The following is an 8,036-nucleotide window of genomic DNA, read 5'->3' on the forward strand; positions in this document are numbered from 1 at the left end:
GTTATAGTAAATTGATGTAATGTAGACATTTCAAACTGGGTGCTGCCGAGCTTAGATAAAATGTCGGCCCTTTGGTTTTGTTCTCTTGGTATGTGTTGTATTTCAAATGTTGAAAATTTTAAGATTAAATCTTTAACTAACAGTAAATATTTAATAGAAGAGGATCTCTTACCTGAAACAGGTCGTTTACCTGTTGAACAACTAATAGTGAGTCACAGTATACCTTTATAGTGGAATATGGAGGTCTAAACAAAGTCAGAGACCTACGACTAGGGCTTCATATTCCGACTGATTGTTGCTAGCTTTAAAAGATAAGTGTAAGGAATGCTCTAGGATGGAACCATCGTTGGCCTCCAGCCGTATTCCAGCACCACATCCTTCCTTGTTGGACAAGCCATCTATGTATAAGCTCCATTGCTTTGTGTGGTCTTCTTTTGAGGGTATGGTATGTTCTGCAATAAAATCAGCCAAAAATTGTGACTTGATCGGCCCTCTTGACTGGTATCTGATGTCGAACTCCGATAATTTGATCGACCACTGGTGCACGAAATTGTGATCTCAATGGCGCCAACAACTTGGTACGCACAATTGTAATCTCAACTTTTTTCACAACTTCGCACAACTAACCAGCAAGTGCACTGTGTCATCCAAGTAATAAACCTTACGTGAGTAAGGGTCGATCGCACGGAGATTGTCGGCTTGAAGCAAGCTATGGTCATCCTTGTAAATCTCAGTCAGGCAGATTCAAACGGTTATGAGATTTTGATAATTAAAATATAAATAAAATATAAAATAGGATAAAGTTACTTATGTAATTCATTGGTGGGAATTTCAGATAAGCGTCTGGAGATGCTTTGTTGCTTCTGAACTTCTGCTTTCCTACTGCCTTCTTCCAACCATGCGTTACCTCCTTCCATGGCAAGCCGTATGATCCTCTCGGATGAAAACAAATCCATATGCGCTGTCACCGCACAACTAATCATCTGTCGGTTCCCGCTAGCGTCGGAATAAGACCATTGTCCTTTTGCACATTGTCACTTGTGCCCCACATTCGCAGGTTTGAAGCTCGCCACAGTCATCCGTTCCCAGATCCTACTCGGAATACCACAGACAAAGTTTAGACTTTCCGGATCCTAGATCCTACTCGGAATACCACAGACAAGGTTTAGACTTTTCGGATCCCAGGAATGGATGCCCATAATTCTAGCCTATACCACGAAGGTTCTAATCTTAGATTAGAAACCCAAGAGAATATACTCCAGCTGTCGTCTAATGACTATGTTGAACATCATGTAGATCGCTTTGTGGTTGTCAGGCACGCGACCTTGGCTAAGCGAGTAACGAAGATTGGGTGATTGTCACGGGTCACCCCTTCATTCTGACTTAACTGAATTAAGTACGAGAGTATATGTTGGAGAAGAAGTATGCGTGAATTGAATAGAAAAATAGTAGTAATTACATTAATTCATGAAGAACAACAGAGCTCCACACCTTAATCTATGGGGTGTAGAAACTCCACCGTTGAAAATACATAAGTGAAAGAGGTCTAGGCATGGCCGTGAGCCCAGCCTCCAAACGTGTACAATGGCAAAGTCTAAGGACTAAACGTCCAAAGATAAAAGACAGGATGTAAAATAAATCTCTAAAAGTAGTTTTTTTACTAAACTAGTAACTAGGGTTTACAGAAAATGAGTAACTAAGTACAGATAGTGCAGAAATCCACTTCCGGGGCTCACTTCATGTGTGCTTGGGCTGAGAATTGAAGCTTTTTCGTGCTTAGGCTGTTCCTGGAGTTAAACGCTAGCTTTGGTGCTAGTTTGGGCATTTAACTCCAATTCTGGTGCCAGTTTGGGCGTTTTACGCCAAGATATTTTAGGCTGACTTTGAACGCCAGTTTGGGCCATCAAATCTCGAGTAAAGTATAAACTATTATATATTGCTGGAAAGTCCAGGATGTCTACTTTCCAACGCAATTAAAATCGCGCCAATTGAGCTTCTGCAGCTCCAAAAAATCTACTTTGAGTGCAGGGAGGTCAGAATCCAACAGCATCTGCAGTCCTTTTTCAGCCTCTGGATCAGATTTTTGCTCAGGTCCCTCAATTTCAGCCAGAAAATATCTGAAATCACAGAAAAATACACAAACTCATAGTAAAGTCCAGAAATGTGATTTTTGAATAAAAATTAATAAAAATATAATAAAAAATAATTAAAACATACCAAAAACTATGTAAAAACAATGCCAAAAAGGGTATAAATTATCCGCTCATCAACGAGTTTATAAGTCTCCCTGCAATGTCTGGCTTGTGTAATACTTGTCGCAATGGGTGATCTGTTTTGACATTGATGACATGACTCTGGAAATAAGGTCGGAGTCTTCTTGCCGAAAATACTAATGCTAAGGCCAGCTTCTTTATTCTCGGATAGTTAAGCTCGGCATAGTGGAGCGTTTTGCTGACGAAGTATACTGGGTACTGAATTTTGTTCCTTTCTGTAACAAGAGCAGAGCTTATCGCCCAATCAGTAACTGATAAATACAAAATAAGTCTTCCCCTTAAAGGGGTTTCTGTAAAATCGGCGGTTGTGAGAGAGTTGCTTTTAGTGTGCTAAAAGCTCTTTCACAATCGTCGGTCCATTGAAATCTGGTTTTCTTTTTTATTGTTTGGAAAAAAGGACTAGACTTTGAAGCTAAACATGGTACAAATCTTGATAGTGCAGCAAGCCTTCTTGTAAGGCGTTGTACTTCTTTTATTGTTTTCGGGCTCGTCATATCCACAACTGCTCGGCATTTGTCAGGGTTTGCCTCAATACCCCTGTTTGTTAATAAAAACCCCAAGAACTTACCACCTTGTACTGCAAAAGTGCATTTTTCTGGGTTCAGACGCATGTTGTAGTGGCGTATTTGGCCGAATATCTCTGTTAAGTCATCAATATGGTTCCGGCCGACCTTTGTCTCGGTGACCATGTCATCCACGTAAACCTCTATGTTTCTGCCGATCTGTTTGGCAAAAACCTTATCCATAAGACGCTGGTAAGTTGCTCCTGCATTCTTCAGTCCAAAAGGCATAACCTTATAGCAGTAGTTGCCAAAGTCAATAATAAATGTTGTTTTACTTTGATCGGAGGGGTGCATAAGGATTTGGTTGTACCCCGAATAGGCATCCATGAAACTTAAGGTAGCGTAACCTGAAGCGTTGTCTACCAGAGAGTCTATGGATGGTAAAGGATAAGAATCCTTTGGGCATGCTTTGTTTAAGTCAGTAAAATTGACACACATGCGCCACTTACCATTTTGTTTCCTTACCATAACCACATTGGCCAGCCAGGTGGTAAATCTGATTTCTTTGATGAATTCTGCATTGATGAGCTTTTGCGTTTCATCTAAAGATGCTCTTCTTTTTTCATCGCCGAGTTTCCTTTTCTTTTGCTGCGCAGGTCGTGCAGATGGGTTTATAGCTAATTTATGGCTGATGATCTGTGGGTTGATGCCAGGCATATCGGAAGGCGTCCATGCGAATAAGTCGGCTTGTTTTTGTAGGAAGGTGGTGATGGCTTGTAGCTCCTTTGCGCTTATTGACGTACCTACAAAGGTGAATTTGTTAGGATCATTGTTAAAATACACTTTCTGTAAGTCAGCGGATGGAGTAGGTCTTTCTCGGAAGTCGGCTCTTGGATCTAGGTCGGCTAATGCCGAGCTATTGTTGGTAAGGTCGACGTTGTTGACTTGTTGTTTCCAATGATTTTGGAACTTCATGCCGATGTTGTAGCAGTGCCAAGCTTCTTTACGGTCTCCATGGATTGTGACAACATGATCGTCCTGCAAGGGAAACTTAACACACAGGTGAACTGTAGATACAATTGGGCCGAACTTGTTTAAGAAAGGTCGGCCAAGTATAAGATTATATGGACTAAAGCAATCTACTACTAAATATTGAATATGACATGTTTTTGAAAGAGGATGCTCACCCAGTGTGGTTTGTAACCACACTGACCCTAATATTGGAACTCGTTCACCTGAGAAACCGACAAGATCTCCCCCTGTTGACTGGAGAATGTTGTTGCTGAGCTTTATTTTTTGAAATGTCGAGTAGAACAGGACGTCGGCGCTGCTCCCAGGATCTAGAAGTACCTTTTTGACCAAAAGGTCTCCTAATTGAAGAGTGATCACCACAGGATCATCTAGGTTTTGTATTGTAGAATTAAAGTCTGCTTGTGTAAATGTGACTTGTGGGAGTTGTCTTGTGTCTTTGGCTTCGCTCTGTGGGCCGTCTAACGAGCATATTGTTCGGAATGATCTTTTTCTTGCCGAGCTTGAGGATCCTCCACTGGTGTATCCTCCTGAAATACAGTTTTTGGATGTGACCTCCAATATACTTGTCAAGGTGGCCTTGTCGAGCCAATCTTTCCAGAAGGTCTTTGGCCACCACACAGTCGTCAGTAGTGTGGCCGTGCTTTTGGTGGAATGCGCAATATTTGGATTTGTCCGCGTTTTTAGTATCCTGATAGGTACCAGACTTTCTCGGTGGCTTGATCAATTTTGAATTCAGGATTTCTTTTATTATGTCCTCTCGCCTAGTGTTGAACTGCGTATAAGAATCAAATCGAGAGGTTAGTTTAAAACTTTGCTTACTGCTCGGAGTCTTATGTTGATCTCTGTAAGTTGTTTTGTCTGACTTTTGAGCTTGTCTGAGCTCCTCGATATCGATTTGGCCTTTGGCTTTCTCGTGGAACTCGGCAAGAGTCTTTGGCTTGGCTACCGCGATGGTTTCTTGGAACTTCCCTGGTCGGAGTCCGCTTTTGATTGCGTGGAGATGGACCTCGGGGTGAAGGTCTGGTATGCTTATGGCGATCTTTGTAAAACGAGTCATGTAATCCTTCAGGCTTTCATTTTGTCCTTGCTTGATTGTATTAAGATAATTCGAGTCATGCAAATAAATTGCAGATCCGGTGAAATGCTCTTCAAATAGCTTGGCTAGTTGTTGAAATTGTGAAATGGAACCTGCAAGCAAAGCACACAACCAATCAAGTGCAAGACAGTCTAAATAATTCGAAAAACAACGGCATAAAATAGTATCTGATACACCGTTAACGATCATTATTGATTGAAATTTTTTGAGAAATTTCTTCGGGTCTCCAAGCCCATCATAAGGTGTGAGGGTCAGCGGGAGGGTGAATCTTTTTGGTAGCTTGAAGTTCATCACTTCTGGCGTGAAAGGTCCTACGAGTTCATCAGACTCTTCGTTTTCCTCTTCAGGCTGGACTCCCTCAGCTCGGATGGTCTCCGAGACGTGAGAGGGTTCAGAATGATGCTCATTATCCTCTAATTGCCGGTGATGAGTGTTGTCATTTTCTATCCGGGCATGATTCAGTTCAGCGATTTGGGCAACTATTATTTGATTTTCGTCGGCCATCCGTTGATTAGCTTGCTGTAGCTCGGTTACCATCCGCATAAGCTCGGATATGGAAGGGGGCGGTACGTCAGCCATGGGTGTAAGCCAAGGTAATGGTCACGATTGATATAATGCAATTAGAATTCTATTAACATCTTTCAGGATTACCTCCACCTTGTGGTCACGATTGATCAGCGTCCTAAGTCTTTCTGCGGGAGCAATCTTTGGAGATATGACCTGGCGCCCCGCACCTATAACATAGACTTAAACCCTTTTGGTACGGCCTATTCAGATGAAAACTTCCGCACCTTTGGCACCTCACATCCTTTGAGTAAGACGTCACTTGCTTCCCTTTATCACTCCCCTGGCGACTACCACTCCTCTTGAACTATTGGCCCTTTGGTGCGAAATTCTGGTTGTGGTCCCTTCGGCGGAACTCCCAGCTTTCACCCCCTGCCACAGCAGCCTTCTTTAAACATTCTTCCACGATCCTGCTCTTGTTTACTAAGTCTGAGAAAACTCTGATTTCCATCGATCCCACAGAACTCAATATATCACTCCGAAGTCCTCCTTCGTATTTGATGCACTTCCACTCCTCAAAGTCTCCTGGAGCTCCCTGACAAATCCTAAAGAATCGGTACAATTCCTCAAACTTGTTCGTGTATTCAGAGACCGACATCTGACCCTGCTTCAATTGCAGCAGTTCAAGCTCTTTAGCCGTTCTGACCGAGTTGGAAAAGTATTTCTTGTAAAACTCAGTTCGGAATGCATCCCAAGGTATAGCAGCATCACCATGCTGTAGAAGGCATCGCGCCCCTTGCCACCAATACTGGGCTTCACCCGCTAACTAATAAGTTGCAAACTCAATGCGTTGATCTTTAGGGACTTGTTGTGCTTGTAAAGCCCGATCGATTGCTTGAAACCAGTTGTCGGTCTTAGTGGGGTTCGTGGTTTCTCCAAAGATTGGTGGATGTATCTTCAGAAAAGTTGCAACTGTCATTGGCCTATTATTCCCATTAGCGGCGTTCTCAAGCTACATCAACCCTAGAACATCAAAATCACATAATCTATCAAATTCAAAATCTTAAATTTTGAAATTTGGGAAGAGCAGTTGAGTAACAAATTGCTAGATTCTTACCAAATTGATATGTGGGTTCTGTAGAGAATTTCGAGATGAAAGCGTGGCCACAGTTTGACCCGTTCGGCTCAATTTTGGACCAAAATCTTTAAAATTAGTGTCAAAATTCATATTTTAATTATCTCTACTTCATCAAACTATAAAATTTAAGTTTTTAAATTTTCTAAATAATAATTAATTTATTTTGACTAATTATTTATTAATTTTACAGATTAAAAATATACCATAGTTGAAAGTAAAAAAATTTTGTTGTCTTATAGTAACAAAGGCACTACATATATATTATTATTACTTTTTTTTGTTATTACCTTTTTTTTACTCATTAAATAGAAACCATATATTGAACCGTATAATATAAATTATTTTGGAATAAGAATGACTTCGTTTTTTTTTTAATTAGCTTTTTGTTTATTGACTAGACAAAGAGAACCAGAAGTCCAACATAGATTATAGCATAAAAATCATATTGAAGAAGACCATATTGAAAAAAGTTATAGACAAAAATTCGTAAAAAAAAAAAAAGAAAATGACACTTTAGTAATTGTACTGTAAGAAAAACGTTAAATATTGTCGAATTTAATGTCGGCTTGTATCGGCAAATTTATCGTCGAATTTTCTGACGGAAATGAGGAGAAATTCATCGCTATAAAATGTTACCGTCGAAAAAAAATTTTCGTCGCTAAAGTTGATGGTAATTATTAGTGCAAAAATATAACTCACCGATGTCAATGTTACCGTCGAAATTTTCATCGGTATATTCCGCCGATATCACGGTTTAGTGAAATGCGTCGTTTTAGTGATTCACTGTCAGAAAAATTTAATGGTAAAATTAGGTTAAAATTTAAACGCGAAACCCTTTCCCCTTACTTATGCGAATGCTCTCTCTCTCTCCTGATCTTCTCTCTCCCTAGTTGTCGAACTTTCACCGTCGCCACTGTCGGGAGCTGCTCGTCGTCGCCGCCACTTGGAGCACCCGCTGGAGCTGTTACTATATGTCGTCGTTGATTCTGCTGCTACTATTGTCCCCGGTGCATCCTCCACCATTGTTACCATTCACGTTGCTGTCACTTTCGCCACTGTCACCACCACGTTAAAAAGACCTTGCAGTCACTATCATCAGATTTATTGTTAGTATGGTTATTTTATTTTTACCTATTAATTTGTGACTTTAGCATTTGTTAGAATTTTTGTTAAATCAGTGGTTAAATTTGTTTAATAAAGTGTGTGATTAAAATTTGTTGTGTTAATTTAATAGATGTAAAAATTAAATGATGTTAAAGTAGGTTAAGTAAAGGTGAGATTAAGAGTGCGTGAGTTACTAAAAGATTTCAATTGAGTTTAGTAAATGAGATTTTTTTCAATTACATTAAACTTATGTCACTTATTTTTGTCATGCCTCTTGTTAGTTTGATAAAATTAAATAAATAAATAATTTATTTTCATATGTCCTTTAAAAATAATATTATCATCTCTCAAATTTAAATAAATAATTTTCATATGTACTCATATAA

The sequence above is a fragment of the Arachis ipaensis genome, chromosome B08, assembly GCF_000816755.2.
Source record: "Arachis ipaensis cultivar K30076 chromosome B08, Araip1.1, whole genome shotgun sequence".
Lineage (NCBI taxonomy): Eukaryota > Viridiplantae > Streptophyta > Magnoliopsida > Fabales > Fabaceae > Arachis > Arachis ipaensis.